This window comes from Dendrobates tinctorius, unplaced genomic scaffold (assembly GCF_039654945.1).
Source record: "Dendrobates tinctorius isolate UK_male_01 unplaced genomic scaffold, ASM3965494v1 ptg000191l, whole genome shotgun sequence".
Taxonomy (NCBI): domain Eukaryota; kingdom Metazoa; phylum Chordata; class Amphibia; order Anura; family Dendrobatidae; genus Dendrobates; species Dendrobates tinctorius.
This window is the reverse complement of record NW_027361858.1, coordinates 18,502,767-18,524,739: the sequence shown is the minus strand read 5'-3', so window position 1 is coordinate 18,524,739 and position 21,973 is coordinate 18,502,767.

The window sequence follows — 21,973 nt, the reverse complement described above, 5'->3', positions numbered from 1 at the left end:
GTTTCCTATACCGTGGGCTAGGCAGCACTGTCCCACCACCGCTGTCCCCTGTGGACCCTGCATCCACCACATTAACCCAGTGCGCAGTGATGGACACGTAACGGCCCTGGCCATGCCGACTGGACCATGCATCAGTTGTGAGGTGCACCTTTCCACTCACTGACTGCTTGAGTGCATGGACAATGCGGTCTTTCACATGATGGTGGAGGGCTGGGATGGCTTTGCGAGAGAAGAAGTGGCGACTGGGTAGGTCATAGCGTGGTACTGCATGGGCCATGAGTTCGCGGAAAGCTGCGCTTTCCACCAACCGATAGGGCATCATCTCAAACGAGATTAGTTTGGCAATGTGGGCGTTCAAACCCAGTGTAAGCGGATGAGAGACTGAGTACTTTCTTGACCTACTCATAGTGTCTGGGAGGGTGAGCTGGACTTGAGAGCTGCATATGGTGGAAGTAGCGGTGGACAGGGCGGACTGAGAGAGGGTTGATGATGGAGTTGGTGTTCTTTCTGATGGCCTAGATTCAGTATTTCGTTGATATAACAGTGGGATTCCCTGACTGCTGTGGCCTTGCAACGACACCTCAGCATTTGCTGCTGTGCTAACCGGTGGGCTTACAGTGGGGGAAACAATGTAGTGTTGCTGACTACCTTCTTTGTGATCAGTTGCACATGTGGCACTTGAGGTTTGGTGTTGTGTCCACGCTTGCAAGTGCATGCTGGTTAAATGTCTAAGCATACAACTGGTATTCAAATTTTTCAGATTTTTCCCTCGGCTAAAGGTCTTTGCGCACTTCTTACAGATAACCTTGGCCTGATCATGAGGATTTTGTTCAAAAAAGTGCCACACTGCACTCTTCCTACTTTGGCAGACATTTTGCGGCCTAGCACGCTGTGATGTTTTGACCCTCTGGACAAGCTGTCCAGCAACTCTTTTGATTTTTGGAACCTGTCTTTGGAGTGCTCCGGGCCTGCCAGATAACAGCTGTTGCGATGTTGATGTCTGCTGTGGATGCTCCTCATCTGAGCTATTGGAAGCAGCACCCTCTTCCCCCAATGGATGCCAATCTAGGTCAACAACTGGGTCATCCATCACCTCCTCTTCAATGTAATGTGCACCTTCCTCTGTGTCACCGTGTATGGTGGTATAGTGTGCGGGAAGGGGCACCTGAGTCTCATCAGGGTCAGAATCTGGCTCTGTACACTGCGAGGACAATGTAGTGCTCTGAGTGAACGTACCAGCAGAATCATCTATCAGCGGCTGTGCATCAGTGCACTCCATGTCAGATTCATCTTGGCCTGGGTAATTCACCATTTCACTTGATAATCCAGGCATGGTATGTGAAAACAGCTCCATGGAGTAATCAGTAGTATGGCCTGCGTCATCCTTCAATCTTGGTTGTGGTGAAGGACACAAGGAAAGGTGTGGTTCATGAACATGAGCCTCCAATGACGACTCAGTGCTTTTACTTTTTACAACTTCAGAAGAGGAGGCGATAGAGCTGGAGGCTGAGTCAGCAATGTAAGACAAAACTTTTTCCTGATACTCTGGCGTTAAAAGCGGTTTGCCAACTCCTAGAAAACTAAGCCTTCGAAGCCTTATGGAGCCAGACGATGACGCAGGCTCAACACCTCCTGCATTCGGTCCTATTTTGCTTTTGCCACTACCATCAGATGCACCACCAACACCATCATTACAAGCTGCCAACCCCCGCCCAATTCCACGGCCTCTTCCACCAGCCTTCCTCATTTTTGGTAGAAATGTAGACAAAATCCTACAAACTATATAGTAATGTAAAACAAGGTACAAGGTGTCTATAGGACAGGGGAGATTTAGATTTTCTGCAGACACTTGTGGACACTGGACACTTGGATTGTGTGAGGCCCACTGAATATCACAGCGCTATGTCACAGGCTCGATGGCACAGGTGTGAAAAAAGTGACTACAGGATAAGGGAGATTTTGAATTTCTGCAGACACTTGTGGACACTGGACACTTGGATTGTGTGAGGCCCACTGAATATCACAGCGCTATGTCACAGGCTCGATGGCACAGGTGTGAAAAAAGTGACTACAGGATAAGGGAGATTTTGAATTTCTGCAGACACTTGTGGACACTGGACACTTGGATTGTGTGAGGCCCACTGAATATCACAGCGCTATGTCACAGGCTCGATGGCACAGGTGTGAAAAAAGTGACTACAGGATAAGGGAGATTTTGAATTTCTGCAGACACTTGTGGACACTGGACACTTGGATTGTGTGAGGCCCACTGAATATCACAGTGCTATGTCACAGGCTCGATGGCACAGGTGTGAAAAAAGTGACTACAGGATAAGGGAGATTTTGAATTTCTGGGAGATTTTGAATTTCTGCAGACACTTGTTGACACTGGACACTTGGATTGTGTGAGGCCCACTGAATATCACAGCGCTATGTCACAGGCTCGATGGCACAGGTGTGAAAAAAGTGACTACAGGATAAGGGAGATTTTGAATTTCTGCAGACACTTGTGGACACTGGACACTTTTGGATTGTGTGAGGCCCAATGAATATCAGAGCGCTATGTCACAGGCTCGATGCAGCAGGTGTAAAAAAAAGTGACTACAGGATAAGGGAGATTTTGAATTTCTGCAGACACTGGACACTTTTGGATTGTGTGAGGCCCAATGAATATCAGAGCGCTATGTCACAGGCTCGATGCAGCAGGTGTGAAAAAAGTGACTACAGGATAAGGGAGATTTTGAATTTCTGCAGACACTTGTGGACACTGGACACTTTTGGATTGTGTGAGGCCCACTGAATATCAGAGCGCTATGTCACAGGCTCGATGGCACAGGTGTGAAAAAAATGAATTGTAGAATTGGGCAGAATAGGAATCTCCCTAGAGTGTAGGTCTGTAAGAACGGAACAAGTCCTCCACTTATCCTTCCACAGTGACACACAGATAGCTTCACTGTGGCTGTGATAACAGCTGTTACACGGTACTGTGTGAGGAGCGTACACCGCTGTATGGTGTGAATAAATGCACGCTCAGTACCTTAGCAGGACAAAAAAAAAATTGGGATTGCTTTTAAAAAAGCAGTTTTCAGAGCAGTGGGGAAACAGCAATGCAGCTGTCAGGAAGCCTTAGAAGGCAGCCTAACAACCAACACCGCTGAACCACCACAATATAGCCTCCCCTTGCACTGCACACACAGTGACTGGTGTGTTGCACAGGCAAAATCGCTAGCAGCAGAAGCAGTTTTTTTGTCTTCTTCCCTGCCTAACGCTCTCCCTACAGAATCAGCAACCTCTCCCTATGCTAAGATCGGCAGAAGTAAGATGGCGGTCGGCGTGCACGCCCTTTTATAACCCCTGTGACACCCACCAAAGCAAGCCAATCACTTGCATGCCCTTCTGAAAGATGGTGGCGACCCCTGCCTATGTCATCACGTTGCCCACAGTGTCCGTGGATCCTGATTGGCTGAAAAAGAGCTCTAAACAAACTTTTGAAACGCGACTTTGGCGCGTAAGTCGCCGACCTCGTGGCCGACCTCATCCTAGGGTCGGGTTTCGTTTCATGAAACCCGACTTTGCCAAAAGTCGGTGACTTTTGAAATTGTTCGACCCATTTCGCTCAACTCAACAATATCTTTCATTCAAACCTGTCTGTGAATAATAAAAAAGTTATTGGTCTTTGAATATGGCAAAGAAATCCAAAAAAATAATTTTTCAAGAATTTTTTTGTGCAAAAGTAGTAAAACATAAAAACCTTCAGAAATTGAGTATTGTTATTATTGTATCGACCTGCAGAATAATGCTAACATATCAGTTAAACTGAAGAGAGAACAGAGTAAATAAAAGATCTAGAATTACTGTTTGTTTTATAAATTCCAACTTCCAAAAAATATAATAAAAAGTGATCAAAAAGTCATATGCACCTGAATATGATAACTGAAAATTACATACAGTTATGGCCAAAAGTGTTCACACCCTTGAAATTGATCCAGAAAATGAAGTATTTCTCCCAGAAAAATTATTGCATTTTCACATATTTTGTTATGCACATGCTTATTTCCTTTTTGTGTAATGCAACAACACAAAAAAACAGAGAAAAAAGGCAAATTGGACATAATTTCACACAAAACCCTCAAAACTGGCTGGTCAAAATTGTTGGCACCCTCATCTTAATATTTGGTTGCACACCTTTGGAATAAGTAACTGCAATCAATCGTTCCTATAACCATTAACAAAATTCTTACACCTCTCAACTGGAATTTTGGACCACTTTTCTTTATCAAACTACTCCAGGTCTCTAATATTTGGAGGGTGCCTTCTCCCAAAAGCAATTTTAAGATCTCTCCACATGTGCTCAATGGGATTTAGATTTGGAATCATTGCTGGCCACTTCAGAACTCTCCAGCACGTTGTTTCCATCCATTTCTGGGTGCTTCTCGCAAACTGCAGTCTAGCTTTTTTATGTCTCTATGTCAGCAGTGGTATCCTCATGGATCTCCTGATGTAGTGTTTCATTTCTTTCAAATGTCTATGGGTAGTTTGCACTGACACTGATGGACCCTGAGCCTGCAGGACAGCTTGAATTTTTTTGGAACTTGATTGTAGATGCTTATTCACATCCGAAATTATACTGCTTTGCAACCTTTCATTATTTTTTCTCTGCCGTCTATGTCCAGGGAGACTAGTTATAGTGTCATGGATTGTGAACGTCTTGCTCATGTTTTTCATGGGCAAAGGAACATCAAGGTCTCTGGAGATCGACTTGCAACCTTGAGATAGCTGATATTTTTCAACAACTTGGGTTCTCGAGTCCTCAGCTAGTTCTCTTCTCCTCTTTGTTCTCCATGCTTAGTGTGGCACACACAGAAAAGCAAAGACTGTGTCAACTTCTCCCCTTTTTATTTGGTTGCAGGTGTGATTTACATATTAGCAATACCTGCTACTTACCACAGGTGAGTTTGAAAGAGCATCATATGCTGGAAAGAAAGTTGTTTATTTGCCCACAATTTTGGAAAGGTACCAATAATTTTGTCTGCCCCATTTTTGGTGGTTTTTGTGAAATGGTGTTCAATTGGTCTTTTCTTCTCTGTTGTTTTACTGTCAATATGCACAAAGGAAATAAACATGTATAACAAAACATATGTAATTGCAAAAAAATTCTGGAAGTAAAACTTCATTTTCTGGAACAATTTCAAGGGTGCCAACACTTTTGGCCACGACAGTATAACAGGTCTATTTTGTGAATTAAAATAGAACACTAAAAAACAGCAGAAGAATGGCCTTTTTTCAATTTCTCCCCATTAAAGGGGTTGCACAACACTAGGACAAGCCTTTCTCAAGCCCCATGTTTCCTACCAGTAAAATAATAACACTTATACTCACATCGGTGTCAGCACTGGCTGTACAGGGAATCATATGATATAACACTGCGGCCAATCAGCGTTGGCTTCACTCTCCCCTCCTTAAAAAAAGCAGACATCCGGAGGAGGTGAGAGGTGCTGTCAATTATGTCTGTAGGAGAGGTGAGAGAAGCCAGTGCCGATTGCTGAAGGGATATGTCTTGTGAGCGCTGGGACAGCCAGGGCTAACACCACTGGAACGGTTCCTCCATTGGAGGTGAGTATAAGCATTATTATGTTCCATAGGGATTGATAAGTAGTGGACAACATTTTTAACCCCTTAACAACTGCCAAAATGCTTTTTAACAGTGGCAGTTAAGGGTACTTATTCCTGAGAAATAAAGGTATAGCACCCAACGACGTTAGAAAATACCAGGGGTAGCTGAGACCTTGGAGAGCATGATAAGGGCTAATTTTTATGGTCCCATGTCACATGATCGCTGTTATTCACCGAATAGTCGCAAAACAAGTCTGATTTAAAATTAATTCCTCTCTCTTATGATATGATCTAACATATTAGAAGAGAGAAATGGGGTCCCTCGAGTCCCTCTGATACCTCTCCCGTCCTGCTCTTTCCCCCAGCCCTCCGCATCATCTTCCTGGAGAAAAAAATGGCAGTCGCATGTGCAGTGCGCCCACTGAGATCTGACGGCGGGTACCTGGCAACAATAGGGAATTTTTCCTATTGATTCCTTTTGATTAGAGATGAACTAATATTTCAATGTTCAGTTCGGATTATGATCTCTGATTTTACAACATTCGCTGATTTATCCGGTGAATATTCGTTGAACGGCATTAGAATCAATGGGAGGAAAAAGCAAACGCATACACAACACCTTCAGACGGGCCCAAAAGCTGCCAAAACACATCAAATTATGGACAGGTAAATTTTACAATGGAACAGCAGCATGCAGGCATGCATGAGGTATCAGGGTTTGGGACAGCATTTAAAACTTTGAATGGAAATTCAAATTAAGATGAGGTGGGTGAGGCATCAGTCTAGGCTTGCTGTGCTGGGTGCCCTGATTCCACATGCAACAGTCCAACTATCTTTTATGCTCAGCTACACTTAGGTGACACAAATATCAGTTTGGTAGACTACAATTGTCAGAAAAATGTAAGCATAGTAACACAGGTAGTTGACTCAAAGGAAGTGGAGGCCTGCAGGTATCAGAGGCCTACTGCTACAGGCAACACACATGAAGGAGACCAAACTAGCAGTCTTCACATTTAAAATAATTAGGGGCCGCCACCATCAAAGTGGAATCAATTTCACCAGAGTAGCAATAGTATAATGCAGAGCGACAACTCTTCAGCCAACCAGCAGATGGAGACTCAATCAGGAGTGTTCACATTTCCAACAATTAGTGGCAGACAATACCAAAATGGCATCAATTTCACCAAAGTAGAAATAGTATAATAGGGACTGACACCTCTTCCCTACAGCCAACCCAGCAGGTGTAGACCCAACTAGGAGTTTTCAGTTTTCCAACAATCAGTGGCAGGCACCACCAAAGTGGCATAAATTTCACTAGAGTAGAAATAGTATAATAGGAACCAACATGTCTTCCACTATACCCAACTCAGCAGATGAAGGCCCAATCAGGAGTCTTCAAATTTAAAATAATTAGGTGCAGACACCACCAAAGTGGCATCAATTTCACCAGAGTAGATATAGTGTAATGGAGAGCGACATCTCTTCCACTACAGCCAATGCAGCAGATGTAGACCCAACCAGAGATGTTCATATTTCCAACAGTTAGTGGTAGACACCACCGAAGTAGCATCAATTTCACCTGAGTAGAAATAGTATAATGGGAGAGATATCTATTGCACTACAGCAAATCCACTAGATGGATACCCAATCAGAAGTCTTTACATTTTAAAAAATTAGAACCTGACAACACCAAAGCAGTATCATTTTCATGAGTAGAAATAGTGTAATAGGCACAGACACGTCTTCCACTACAGCCTACCCAGCAGATGTAAACCCAATCAGGAGTGTTCACATTTCCAACAATTAGTGGCAGACACCACTGAGGTAGCATCAATTTCACGAGAGTAGAAACAGTACTGTTACACCCGGTCCCCGTGCTGGCTCTGCGTCCCGGTCTGCCGCTACACCCTGTTCTGGCCACTCACCTGTCCTGCACGCTGTCCCTGTGCAGCAGTGAGCTCCCCATCTCCTGGCGTCCTGTCAGCAGGTCTTCAGGCAAAGCTATTAGAGCACGCGCGCGCACTCCCCTGGCTTCTTAAAGGGACAGCGTTCATTCTTCAAATTTGATAATTATCAAATGGCAGCGCAATGGCTGCTATTTCTGGTCTCTCCTCCATATGGAGAGCGCCAGAGCAACGAGTATCTATCATTGCTACATCCGGTTCTGTTCCTGACCTGTCTGCGCTGCGTTAGCAGTCTCTGTGCATTCTCTCATGCTATCTGTCTCCACAGATTATCTGTATCCTGCTAACCCCGGCAATCTCTGCAATCATCTGTGCAAGTGCCATCCCATTCCGTCAACAGCCATCCGTGTCCGTGGACTGTGAAAAGGTTACTGGAGCCTGCTAGCTACCAACTACCCGGAACCAGGACCTGCCTCACCTGTGTGTCTATTTCTCTATGGACTCTGCTATTGTATCTGTTACCCCTTTTGGTCCCGCTGGGACAGCTGCCACATGTCCGGAGTCTAACTGGAGGTAGCACATGTGTCCTCCGGGTATTCCATTCTGGTCCTGTCTGAGGGACTTTTCTATGGGTACCCAGGGCTCACTAACTAGTTATGCCGCCTTCGGAGCCCCCTAGACCGTGGTCCTGAGGTTCCACTTTAAAAATAAAAAACGAATGTGAACTTCACCGTCTCCGCCTCCGCTTCCATTCGTTACAAGTAAAATAGGGAATGACCCATCGTCCCTGCACCCAACCCAGCAGATGGAGACCCAAATCAGGAGTCTTCAAATTTAACATAATTAGGTTCAGACACCACCAAAGTGGCATCAATTTCACCAGAGTAGAAATAGTATAATGGAGAGTGACATCTCATCCACTATAGCAAACCCAGCATATGGAGAAACCCAATCAGGACTCTCCACATTTCCAAAAATTAGTGGCAGACACCAAAGTGGAATCAATTTTATCAGAGTATAATTGGGAGCATCATCTCTTCCACTACAGCCAATCCAGCAGATGTAGACCCAACCAGGAGTCTTCACATTTCCAACAATTAGTGGCAGACACCACCAAAGTGGCATCAATTTCAGCAAAGTAGAAATACAGTATTATAATGGGGAGAGACATCTATTCCACTACAGCAAACCAGCAGATGGAGACTCAATCAGGAGTCTTTACATTTTGAAAAAATTAGGGCCTGACACCACCAAAGTGGAATCAATTCACGAGAGTAGAAACGGCATAAAAGTGACAGACACGTCTTCCACTACAGCCAACCCAGCAGACATAGATCCAATCAGGAGTCTTCACATTTCCAACAATTAGTGGCAGATACCACCAAAGTGGCATCAATTTCACCAAAGTAGAAATCGTATAATGGGGAGAGACATCTATTCCACTACAGCAAACCCAGCAGATGGAGACTCAATCACGAGTCTTTAAATTTAAAAAAAAATTAGGGCCTGACACCACCGAAGTGGCATCGATTCACGAGAATAGAAACAGCATAATAGTGACAGACATGTCTTCCACTACAGCTAACCCAGCAGACATAGATCCAATCAGGAGTCTTCACATTTCCAACAATTAGTGGAATAAACCACCAAAGTGTCATAAATATCACTAGAGTTGTCACAATTCATTTTTGGATTCTTGACAGCTCTAGCTCTGCTTTAATTTAAACGTTGTTTTTCGCTTTTGTGTCAGCAAGGGTTAATGTCAGTTTTCCTTGCCTGGAAGCTGATGTGTTGATGGTCAGCTGATGTGGGTGTTGACCACTCCCACCATACTTTAAATAGCCGCATGATGCATCAGCTAACTGTTGGTAATAGAGTTTTTTTCTGGAGACCAGCAGATGAGTGTGGTGTCAGCGTGTATCAACTGCTTGAGGTCCTAGTTCCGAATCCTCTGCTGTGTGGAGCTTACAGCAGAAGCTTGAAAGCTAAGTTTCTTTATTCTTTGTCTTTGTCTTGTGCTTGTCACGACCCCCTGTGTTTACACCATTTGCCGTGGTGAGGCTAGCATCCTTTCTGCCCAGTGCACTAGCCAGGGTATAGTGAGGTGACAGCTAGGGATGAGGCACATGACAGTGGCCAGGGGAAGGACCCACATAGGACTTTAGGGGAGCTTAGGAATAAGCACAGGTGGTGTAGGAGGTGCCCCATCCCTTGTTCCCTATCGGTAGGGCCTTCCTCCCCCTTTTTTCATCCCTGTTGTTGATGTTTGCTGTGCTGTCCGCTGGTCCGATCCTTGTGGGTCGTGACGAGAGTATAAATAGCATAATGTGGAGTGGCATCTCTTCTACTATGGCCAATCCAGCAGATATAGACCCAGTCAGGAGTGTTCACATTTCCAACAATTAGTGGCAGACATCAGCAAAGTGGCATCAAGGATGTGACTGAGGATGCAGTGCTTGTTGTGGCTGCATAACTCTGTGTCTGCACAACTCAGCCTTTTCCTCCACCACCTCAGATGACCTACTCAACTATGTGCCTCTCTGTTCATGCCAAGTGGAATCTATAACCTCATCATCATCCTCTGGGTCATCACATTTCTCGCCCTGACCTGTCAGCATAGTACAGTTCGCAGGATAATGCTCGGACCCGACTTCGTCCTGCCCCAGATCCAAGCTAAAAATAATTTGTGCATCAGTGCAGATGATTTCCTCCTCTTGACTCCTCTTGTGAGGGGGAAGCAAGAGTTATTGGGGTGCTACCTCTGTGGACAGTACTGGTTTGATGTTTAGGTGGAAGAAGAGAAGGAGAGGCCACTTGAAGCTACGCTTGCCATCCACTTGAGCACATTCTCTTTCTGGGCCTCTTTAACAAGGTGTACCGCTGGGCGACTTCCAAAGAAAAATACTGGAGTATATCATCCAGTGAAAGAAGTTGTCAGTTGTGTTTGTATAGAATGTGACGTTGTTGGTTCACTAGTGATTTCACTATCTTTACCACCTACCCCACGTACACCTGGAACATATAGCCTAATCCCCCTTCCACTACTACCTCACTTTTTTACAGTCATGTTGCTCAGGTAGTGTGGTAGGAGCACAGTATTGGCAACAAAAAAGTTCTGTGGCACTTAATGACAAGGTGAAATATGGTATGCTGAATTGCATTAGTCACAGAAGAAAGAATTGTTTCTGTGTGGATGAGGCCTGTATGACAAAGAAGATAAGCTCCAAACAGTTTCAAACTGAGATCTCCCCTACTGTATCACATTAGTCACAGAAGAAAGAATTGTTTCAGTGTGGATGAGTCCGTATAACAAAGAAGATATGCTCTAAGCAATTATAAAAATGACATCTCCCCTACTGTATGATGTTAGTAACAGATGAAAGAAATGTTTCAGTGTAGATGAGGCCTGTATGACAAAGAAGATATGCTCCACCCCAAACAATTTCAAACTCAAATCTCCCCTATGATATCTCATTAGTAACAGAAGAATTTTTTTTATGTGTGTGGATGAGGCCTCTATAACATAGACTATATGCTTCAATCAGTTCGGCACACAGAACAATTTCACTTCCACTAAATAACAAGGTGGGATATAGCGGGCTATATCACATTTAGCTACAGAAAGTTGTTTTTTTTTACTGTGCAACAGCTGTGCAGAAAGGTAAATTTCACCCCACTAAATGACAAGGTGAGATATGGCGTGCTGAATCACATTAGCAACTGCCAAAAATATTTTTTTTACTGTGCAACAGGTCAAATCACAGAACAATTTCACCGTCACTACATGAAAAGGTGGGATACGGCCTCAATTTTAAAGCCACACAGGACACTAACTATCTAAATTGAGTAATAAACAACTGCCTAGCTAACTAGCTGAAATCTATGAGCACCCAAGACCAACGTCAGAAGCAGCCTCTCTCCACTGTTATATTGACAAGATTGGTAAAACAAGAAAACAAGATGTCCGTTCTTTAAACTTTATATAGAGAGGGACGTGATTTCAGCAGGAAATGACACAAGTTGTCATTGTGGATGTTTACTGCACCCTGATTGACTAGCTGCAATGTGCACACATAAAGTAAAAAAAAAAACATTTTTTACAAGCATGCCGGTCCTCTGCGCTCTCCCCCACCCTCATCAAACATGTGCACCACGCTCATCATACACCACCACTATCCTAGCCAAAGTGCTCAAAATACATTAGATGCAGCGCAAACATTTTACCGCACTTTTTAATGTTACCAATTTTTTTTCTTGATTTTATACAAATTTGCTTGTGTTTCTGATTTGAATGTGACATATTCATGCCAAATTTATGTTTGGCATTTGTTTTTCGAACATACTCGTTCATCTCTACTGTGATAGACCCTATTACAGGGATCAAAAGAAAAAAATAGTAAATCAACTCACCCTTTGTCACTCCCTTAGTTAGATAAAAATGATAAAATAAAAAATTATGATATTTTCCATATTTGCAGATAGAGTTGGGGTTGAGGTTAGGGTTAGCGTTAGGGTTGTGTTAGGGTTAGGGTTGGGGTAAATATTATTGTTGTGTCATTGTAAGTGTTGGGGTTAGGGCTTTTTTAAGTAAAAAAATAACTGATGATGATATACGGTTTTTCTGAGCTTGCATCGGGTGACTGGGTATAAACGGATCCCTGCATGTTTTTTTGTGGTGTCTAACAGCTGCGAAACATGAGGGGCAAGGACTCGAGCATGTCAACCAAGCACCTGTGAAATTTAGTGCATACCCGAGCACCCAGTGCAAACTGGAGTTAGCGAGCACTTGCGCTCAACACTAATGATGATGATGTTTCCAATATGACAACCTAATGTTATTAAATTTTGTTTCGTACTTGTCTGTTCAAAATGCTCACTATTCCCCTGGATAAAATCATTTTCAAAAATGTTGTCACTTGTGGTGTGCTTGGACTGTTCAGGCACTTCAGAGGCTCTCCAAACACGACATGACGACTGCTCTTGATTCCATCCAATTTTGTGTTCAAAAAGTCAAACAATGCTCCAGTGCAGTTTTTAGAATAGTGTCAATTTTGGGTATTTTCTGTCATATAGGCCCCTCAAAATCACTTCATATGTGATGTGGTCCCTAAAATTTTTTTGTAAATTTTGTTGGAAAAATGAGAAATTAACGATCAACATTTAACCCTTCTAACAAAAAAATGCTCCCAAAATTGTACTTATGTTAAGTAGACATTAAGCAAATGTTTTGATTAACTATTTTGTGCAACATAACTGTGATATAAGGGCCCAAAAATTAAAAGTTTAAAAATTGCAAAATTTTCAAAATGTTTGCGAAATTTCAATTTTTTTCACAAATAAACGCAATCATATAGAAGAAATGTTACCACTGTCATAAAGTAAAATAAGACAAGAGAAAACTATGTCAGAATCAGTGGGATACGTTGAAGTGTTCCAGAATTATTGCCACATAAAGTGACACTGGTCAGAATTGTAAAACTTGGTTTGGACATTAAAGTCAAAATTGGCTCGTCACTAAGGGGTTAAGAGATAATAAAAGTTTGGTAATAAATTATATGCAACCAAAATTGTGTCAATGATTAATACAACCCATCATGCAAAAATTAAGCCATCAGAAAGCTACAATGACAGAAAAAAATAAAAATAATATTGCTTCTGGAATGTAGTGATGAAAAAACATGAACAAAAAAATCCTCTGTCCTAAAGACCCAAAAATGAGTGAGCCCTTGAGAGGGTAATATACATTTTTGCTATTTATAGCAAGTGGATCAACAAACCTATATATAGGATACATGACTGAAGTATATTTTTTACATATTTATTATAGTAATCAAATTAATAAACAATATCATAAAATACTCTCAACAGATGACTAGTGTGGCAAGCAGAAAATAATTACATATCTGAGAATTATACAGGATTCAAAGAGCAGCCAATATGGTAGATATTGCACGAAGAGGGATTTATGCAAAATACCTGGTACTATAGATAAAATGACTAAATAATGAATAGTGCTAAATAATAAATAAGTAGAGCAGTACCAGATATAATAATATTGCAACTATGCCCAAATAAATAAATTAATAGGTTTTAACTCTTAATTACATATGATTATAGTGCAAAGAAAAAACAGCCTAATGGCAGAAATAGATAAAGACACCAGCGCAGCACAAATAAATAGTAGTAGGTAAAAATAGATTAAAGTGACTAGTGTGTAAGGTACTAGCAGGAACGCAGGATGCAGTGACAAGCAGGAGGCAGAGCAAGAGTTAACGGTCACTTTATGCAAAGTAATGTCACAGTTAGTACTCCACGCAGGGAGGTTGCAGAAATGATTGAATACAGATGCAGGAGAGGGGAACAGTGGAGCCAAAAGCATTAACAACAAATAGCACAGAACAATTCAACTTATCAGTCTGAAGCTTCCGGTCGGACGAGGCTGAAAGATCCCTTGATGTCGACGCAAGTGCTGCTAGACGTCTCTGAAGCGGTCCTGGATGAAGTTTAGGCACTGTCTGGACCTGGAACATGGTGTTATGCGACAGGTAGGAGTCGGCTCAGCAATTGCGATACAAATTCCCGGGGTGGAGGTCACAGCAGGACCCCCCATACCCACATGCCCTGTACGGTCGACACGGTCCGGATCATCAGTTGCTGTCAGGGGTGCTGACCAGTCAGGGCTCTCGGGGAACGGAGCTTGCGGGGTGTTCAGCCTTGTGTGTGCACGAGTTGTTCGCACAGGGGCAGACAGACTGCAGAGAAAGCTAGCTCATTGGTCAGAAGCAGCGGAGACGGAGTTAACCTTCTCTGTTATGAATGGGTCACTGAGGAGAAAAAAGCAAAACAAGCTAAGTCACAGAAAACCAGAGAGGTTGGTAACTATGCAGATTGCAGATCCCTGATCCTACCACACAACTAGCAGCAGCCGTGGAGCGTACCTACGATGTTGCTAGATGCTTCGTCACAGCCGGAGGTCTAAATAATCCTGAAGCATGAAAAGGGGAAAACTAACTGCCCCCAAGCAGACCCCAAAGGAATAGATAGCCCCCACACATGTATTGACGGTGAAACAAGATGAAGGCACAAACACAGGCAGGAAAATAGGCTAACCAAACGATGGGGCCCAAACTAACTAGAAAGGAAAGGAAAGACACTGTCTGCAACCTGCAAAAAACCCTACAAAAATAATGTCCAACACTTCTGATAGCAAAATTAACCCTGAAGTCTCTAGACTTCTCCCACTATATCAGCACTCTGAAATATTCTGAGACAGAGCAAAAAGATACCAAACTACTAAGGGACAAAAAGCAAATTGGCAAAATACTGATAAATAAGAGTGGAAATTCAGCACAGCCCCCAGCCGGGGCTGGCTGACCACACAAAAAACTGAATAGACCAACAAAATCAAGTGTGAACATTAGCAATAAAACTTAGCTTTAGATGACTGGAATATAGCTGAAAACCAAGAGCTGACAAGCCAGAAGGAATCACCAGCAACTGAATAGGGCGTCGGCTGTCTTAAATCCAATCTGAGACTCCTGAGATCCAATCGTCATCCTCATTCTCAGGTGGCAGATCTCCACCGATCAAATCAGCCTCACTACCTCCTGTTACCATCAGAGGGAGTCAGGAAGGAGAACTCACAACTGGTGAACCAGAGAATGAACTCACAACACTTCTCCTTTCATGTGCACTGTCTTCCCGCCAGAAGCCCTGTTTTCGCGTGGTCCACTCCTTTTATCTCCACCCCGCCCCCTACAGTCAAGTGCAAAGGTTTGCATTGGTCAGAAAGTCCCACAGGAAGCCCTTCCCCCTGCAACACTGGTGACAGCCCCGATATGTCTAGCCCAGGCACACAAGAAGCTGCCCTAGCCTGGTCCATCCTCCTACATTCCCCCACCCCTTTCACTCACCATTCCACGGGCGAGGATTCTCGGGAACCGCGTGGGCGTTTCTCACTCTTCTGAATTTTCTGTTGCCAAACAAATTGGTCATTCATAACGATTGGGGGTTTTGCCAGCTGTTGTACATTCGGAGCGTTGTAGATTGGAGGGAGCAGTGAAGTCTTCAGGAATGGTAGAGATCAGTGACACCACAGGGGGCCCAGTAGTGTCTGTACTTTCCGACATGTCTTCCATGGGAGATTTGCGCCCCTGTTCTGTACTTTCCTCATCTTCTTCTTCTTTTATGACAGGGACCAGCTCGACAGTCTCTGGTAACTCTTCCACTAGTACAGGATCTTTAGACAACCAAGACAGAATCATGTTTTGATGAATCACTCGAGTAGTGGAGCTCCCATCCCTCTCAGATTGTATCTCATACACAGGGTCTTCCGAATTAATTTGTTTCTTTACCCGATATGGGCTCCTTTCCCAGCGGTTTTCCAATTTGCCTCGGGTGAGGTTTATCTCGCACTAAGATGCGGTCTCCAACTTGAAGATCTGTAGCCCAGGGTGGGGTTCTTTCAGCATGCTGTAACTCACGTAATCTAGTCTGTACTAACCGATGCAGGGTCTGTAGACGGTGTCAATGTGCCTGGACCCAGGAGGACACTCCTACTCATAAACAATCTTCCTCTGGATCCAATTCTAACTCGGTGATTCCTTTGCCATCTCGGTCAAACGTGAGCGAACAGGGAGTGTAAACGGTGGTGCTGTGCACTCGGTTGTTATAGACCCATACCAACTCTGAAACAAACTTGGGCCACCAGGTCTCCCAATCTTATTCCAAAGTTCTCAGCATTTGGACTAACGTACGGTTGAAGCGTTCACAAGTGCCATTACCCTGCGGATGATATGGTGTAGTCCGAGATTTATCAATTCGGTACAAGTGATGTATCTCTTCCATCACCTTTCCCAAGAAACAGGCTCCTTGATCTGAATGAATCCATTTTGGACAGCCATCAATCTGGACAACGTTTTTACAGATAGCATTCGCAGCTGATTCTGCAGTTTGGTCTTGGGTAGGGGTCACAACCACAAATTTTGTGAAATGATCCACCACTACTAAGCAATGTTCATATCCCTGTTGAGCCGGTGCGATGGTTAAATAGTCTATCACCAATAACTCAAAAGGGCCAGATGCCACTATGGTCTGGATTGGAGCTTTCTGTTCTGGTGGTTTTGCCAATTCAACTATCGTCTTCAGCTGTGGATGATAAATAAATTGCTGCACCATTGAAAAGTCTTTTTGGGGCCAACATGTGCGCCTCTTTCGTGGGCCTCAGTGGAGATATCAGGTAACAGACTCCCTGGAACCAGGACTTGCCAGGTGACCCCCAGTTCCATCTGAAGTTGCACTTTTCGATAAAGCAAACCATTTTTCATCTGGAGACGTTCCCATTGTCGAAGTATCCGCAGGGTTTCCGGAGAAAGAGTGTCTCTTTCTGCATGACTGGGGAGCTTCTTTGAAGTAACACACTGCCTCAATAGAGCAAGCTTTTCATCTTCTTGTTGTAGCCGGACCCATTCATCCCGGGTTCGCCCCAGAACACCTCCTGGGGTCTGTGTTCACACCTGGTCCTGCATTTCCACCACCGTCCTGGGGAGCTCTAGGAAACTGGGAGTCTCCACACTTTCCAATTCCTCATCTCTATTTTGCCCAGGCTCCCGATGTCTTCTTCTAGATAGCGCGTCAGCATGAATGTTCTCCGCTCCCCTCTTTTACGCGATTTTATACACAGCCAAAAGTTTTACCATAACCAGATTTCCCGCATCATGTTCCCACATGCTTTATGCATCCATTAGCCCTCTGTGTCTGTACTGTTGCACACTTAACATTATGGCTGGTCCATACAATCAGGGCAATTGTTACCACCCACCTTTCGTGTCTCCCTCTTTCCTCATAGACTGTAAGCTTGCGAGCAGGGCCCTCTTTCCTCTTGGTATTTGTTATAATCTACTGTATGTGATTATTGTTATGCTGTAATGTCTATTGTCTGTACAAATCCCCTCTGAAATGTAAAGTGCTGCGGAATATGTCGGCGCTATATAAATAAAGTTTATTATTATTATTATTATTATTATACCGAAACTTTGCCATTATTGCCACCCATAGTTGATCCAAGGCCCCCAACTTCGCATTTTCTAGATGAGCCAAGGGATTATTATCTGTGCTTTCAAGGACTTCAGACCCGGACAAGTATTATGCGAACCTCTTCGTCATAGCCCACAACAATGTGAGCAGCTCCAACTTGAAGGAACTGTAATTGTCCGGATTACGTTTGGAATTGTGAAGGAATCGACTTGCATAAGCGATCACCCTCTCTCTTCTGCCCTGTATCTGCGACAACACAGCACCAAGTCCATGCAAACTCCAGTCAGTGTGGAGAATAAACAGTTGAGAAAAGTCCATGTGAGCCAGCACAGGAGCTTTCTTCAAGCCTTGAAAAGCTTCCTCTTGGTGTTCTTTCTAGCAAACTTTCCAGCTCGTGGTGCCTAAAGGGTGCTCCTTTCAACAGTTCTTGTAGTGGTCTGGCCCGGTGAGCAAAGTTTTTTACAAAGCAGTGGTAATAACAAGTCAGTCCCAGAAATGTCCTTCACCATCTGTGGAGTGGGCTAATCTTGTATCGCAGCAATCTTCTCTCAAGAGGGCTTCACCTCTTCACCCCTTCAGCAGACACAACGTAACCCAAGTATTCAATCTGAGTGCGAAACAGGTGACCGATCGTTCCAGCCCGGGCATGCAAGAAGCTGCCCTAGCCTGGTCCATCCTCCTAGTGCACAAATCACAGAAATGGAAAATGCCTGGTGATGGTGAGGATAGCTTACCGCTCAGACTGCTGTGATAAAAAAAAAAAAATGATAGTGTTGGTCCCCTTAAAAATAGTCTGGGTGAAATGGTGGATGAGGATGAGGAAAAAGCCAATATGTTAAATGTCTTTTTTTCAACAGTATTTACACAAGAAAATCCCATGATGGATAACATGATCAGGGATAAAAATTTTCCATTAAATGTCACCTGCTTAACCCAGCAGGAAGTACGGCGGCTAAAAATCACTAAAATTGACAAATTCCCGGGCCCGGAAGGGATACACCTCCGAGTACTGCAGGAATTAAGCACAGTCATTGATAGACCATTATTTTTAATCTTTAAAGATTCCATAATAACAGGGTCTGTACCACAGGACTGGCGTATAGCAAATGTGGTGCCAATATTCAAAAAGGGGACAAAAACTGAACTTGGAAATTATAGGCCAGTAAGTTTAACCTCAACTGTGGGTAAAATCCTGGAGGGTTTTCTAAGAGATACTATACTGGAGTATCTGGAGAAGAATAACCTTATGACCCAATATCAACATGGGTTTACAAGGGACCGTTCCTGTCAGACTAATCTGATAAGCTTTTATGAAGAGGTAAGTTCTGGACTGGACCAAGGGAATGCAGTTGACGTGGTGTACATGGACTTTTCAAAAGCCTTTGATACGGTGCCACACAAAAGGTTGATACATAAAATGAGAACAATGGGGATAGGGGAAAATATGTGTAGGTGGGTTAAGAGCTGGCTCAGGGATAGGAAACAAAGGGTGGTTATTAATGGAGCACACTCAGACTGGGTCACGGTTAGCAGTGGGGTACCACAGGGGTCAGTTTTGGGCCCGCTTCTTTTTAACATATTTATTAATGAACTTGTAGGGGTCATAGAGAGTAGAATTTCAATGTTTGCAGATGACACTAAACTCTGCAGGGTAATCAATACAGAGGAGGACAATTTTATATTACAGGAGGATTTATGTAAACTAGAAGCTTGGGCTGATAAATGGCAAATGAGCTTTAATGGGGATAAATGTAAGGTCATGCACTTGGGTAGAATGAATTATGTGCTTAATTGTAAAACACTGGGCAAAACTGTCACTGAAAAAGACCTGGGTGTATGGGTGGACGACAAACTCACATTTAGTGGCCAGTGTCAGGCAGCTGCTGCAAAGGCAAATAAAATAATGGGATGCATTAAAAGAGGCATTGATGCTCATGAGGAGAACATAATTTTACCTCTATATAAGTCACTAGTGCGACCACACTTAGAATACTGTGTACAGTTCTGGTCTCCGGTGTATAAGAAAGCCATAGCTGAACTGGAACCGGTGCAGAGAAGAGCGACCAAGGTTATTAGGGAACTAGGGGGTCTGCAATACCAAGACAGGTTATTACACTTGAGGTTATTTAGTTTGGAGAATCTAAGGCTTAGGGGTGATCTTATTACAATGTATAAATATATGCGGGGACAATACCAAGACCTTTCTAATGATCTTTTTACTCTTAGACCTGTGACGGGGACAAGGGGGCATCCTCTATGTCTGGAGGAAAGAAGGTTTAAGCATACTCACAGACGCGGATTCTTTACTGTAAGAGCAGTGAGACTATGGAACTCTCTGCCATATGATGTTGTAATGAGTGATTCACTACTAAAATTTAAGAAGGGACTGGATGCCTTTTTTGAAAAGTATAATATTACAGGGTATATACACTAGTTTCCTTAATATTGTGTTGATCCAGGGAGCTAGTCTGATTGCCGTATGTGGAGTCGGGAAGGAATTTTTTTCCCCAATGTGAAGCTTACTGTTTGCCACATGGGGTTTTTTTTTGCCTTCCTCTGGATCAACATGTTAGGGCAAGTTAGGATAGGATATGGGTTGAACTAGATGGACTTAAAGTCTCCCTTCAACTTTTTTTTTTTTTTTTTTAAACCAGTTATTTTTATTTAGGTTTCAAAAGATTTTAAACAATAAACAGTGGATATCAATATACATGTGACAATTCAAATATCTCCCTTAAACTTTAATAACTATGTTACCAACGCATGTTTCGCCGCAGCTTTTACAAGGTTCCTTGTATTACTATATATTTATCTACCATATTTGAATCCTATATAATACTCAGATAAGTAATTATTTTCCACTCACTGCACTTATCATCTGTTGAAAGCATTTTATGGTATTGTTTATTATTTGATTACTATAATGAATATGTAAAAATATACTTCAGTCATGTATCCTCTATATAGGTTTGTTAGTCTTTCACAGGATTCATGACTATTTTTGTTATTTCTACTGTATATTTATATTTAGAGCAAGTGGATGTTGTGAAATAAAAGGCAATTTCTGAAAATGATGGTGTCGATTTATGGATTTTATATATGCAGCACATTGAACTGTGCTTTGACCACTATGAAAATGGAGGAGACTTTTTTTTCTCCAAATAAACTTTTGTCTATTTTTCTCCAGCCATAAAAACCACATAAAAAGCAAATGTAAACTCAGTTTCAGCTGTTTCTGTGATCTCTATCTATGTAACTAATATAGCTTTAGCTTTATCAACAGTCTGCATAACTTTCTCCCTATTGTATAGTTAGGAAAAGTTCTCATTCTTCCATTTTGTTCTTTCAATAATGCAAACAGATTTTCGGTTGTGATCTTTGGAGCTCCCCAGTGTAAAGCGATAATTTACAGTTTGTGTCATCCTTGTGCCAAAGCAGGTAAACGCCAAGTGGAACAGAACTCAGGACTTGGTCTTCAAACTTCCATTCACAAAAGAACAGACTTGGCTTTATTCCACTGCTATTCCAGAAATGTCTAGTATCCCCCTGGCCCTGTGATTATGCTTTGTGTGCATAGAGACATTTTACACCAGCTCTCAAGATTAAAAAAAAAAGGAAGGAGCAGTTTGACAGTAAAATGTACATGGAAACTCTAATGCCAAAGAGACTCCGCTTTCTGCCTTGTAAACACAACCCGAATGCTAACTATACTTTACATGAGTCTTCCAAATATTTGGTGTGATGTGGGCAATTGCATTGTCTCATGGAGCTAAAATAGTTAAGTTGCATTTAAAGGCATCTCATTTGGGGATTATTTCTCCTTTCGCCACTGGCACAATATTCTATAAGGCCCTCGCTGAATTTAATATAGTTGTGAGGGTCTGGGGAATTTATTGATCTCTGTTAAGAAAGAAGAACATTACATGCCTCTTACTCTGTTATACTGAAAGAAGAATGCAGATAATTACTTTGGAAGGGGTATTTGATTAGATATAAGAGTTTCCATTTATATAAGCCGTCTAAAAACTGCTGTAATTAAAAAGTCTAAATTAACTGGATTCTTAGATGGTTTAATGGATGAAATGAGTAGAAAACTGCTGTAGATTCTTGAATCATTTTATCAGAATTATCAGCTGTACTAGTTGAAGTTTGTTGGTACCAAGTTGTTTAAATGGGATTTTTCACTAGTTTTACACCTTTTTCCTCCTTGTGGGCTTCAGCTTGGGTATACAGTCAGTGCTTGTAAAATATTGCTACACTTAACTCAAAGTAGTTTTAAGCATTTCCTTTTCATATGTAAATTTAATTAAAAAAATTAATGTGATCTCAGAGCTAGTCCCATCAAGCTTGCATTGATTGTCACTGCTGTACCTCCAGAAGCAGCAGTAAGTGTTTGGCAGGATTAATAAAATCATAGAACA